The sequence below is a fragment of the Elephantulus edwardii genome, unplaced genomic scaffold (genome assembly GCF_000299155.1).
Source record: "Elephantulus edwardii isolate Elephantulus edwardi_28Jun2011 unplaced genomic scaffold, EleEdw1.0 scaffold00354, whole genome shotgun sequence".
In the NCBI taxonomy this organism is placed as follows: domain Eukaryota; kingdom Metazoa; phylum Chordata; class Mammalia; order Macroscelidea; family Macroscelididae; genus Elephantulus; species Elephantulus edwardii.
Window position 1 is genome coordinate 767,261 of NW_006400104.1, and position 1,126 is coordinate 768,386.

Sequence of the window (1,126 nt, forward strand, 5' to 3'; positions counted from 1 at the left end):
GCTAAATGGTTTAACATCAGGAAAGGTGTGTGTCAGGGCTGTATCCTTTCTCCATACCTATTCTATCTGTACTCTGAGAAAGTGATTAGAGAAACCAGACTTTATGGAGAAGAATGTGGCATCAGCATCAGAGGAAAACTCATCAGCAACCTGCATAATGCAGGTGATATAACCTTACTTGTTGAAAGTGAGGAGGACTTGAAATACTTGCTACAGAAGCTCAAAGATTACAACCTTCAATATGAATTTCATATCAACATCAGGAAGACAAAATTCCTCACCACTCGACCTGTAAGCAACATTATGATAGATTGATAAAAGATTGACATTTTCAACAATTTCATCTTACTTTGATCCATAATCACCACCCTTTGTATAAGTTGTCAGGAGATGTATTGCATTGGGAAAGTCTACTGTTAGGGGCCTCTCCAAATTGCTGAGGAGCAAGATATCAGTTTAAAAAATAAGGTATGCCTTATTCTAGCCATGGTCTTTTCAATCACTTGCTATATATCTAAGAGTTAGACAATGAATAAGGATGAAAGTAGAATCAATACCTTTGAGAAAAGTTTGTTGTTGTTGTTGTTGTTGTTGTTATTGTTGTTATGTGCCATCAAGTCACCTGCAAATCATAACGACCCTGTGTACCACAGCCCTAAACTCTGCTCTATCCTATGCCAATCTTATTGTCTTTGACACACCTACAACCCCATTACCCCAGCCACTGAATCAATCCATCTCATTGAGGGTCTTCCTCTCCTCTTCTATCCTTCCACTCTCCCAAGCATGACGTCCCTCTCCAAGAACTGGTCTCTCCTTGCAAGATGTCCAAGGTATGTCAGACGAAGCTTCAGAATCCTTGCCTCCAAGGAGCATCTTGGTTTCACCCTCTCCAGGACAAACCTATTCATTCTCTTAGCAGTCTACAGTATATTCAATACTCTTCTCCAACATCTCGGCTCAGAGGCATCAGTTATCCTTCTACCATTCTTAGTCATTGTCTAGCTCTCTGAGGCATAGCAAGTAATTGCACGCCAGGGATGTGTTCCATCTCCATACCTTTTCAAGTTATATGCAGAACAGATTACCCAAGAGGCTGGGCCTCTATGAGGATAAATGTGGCATT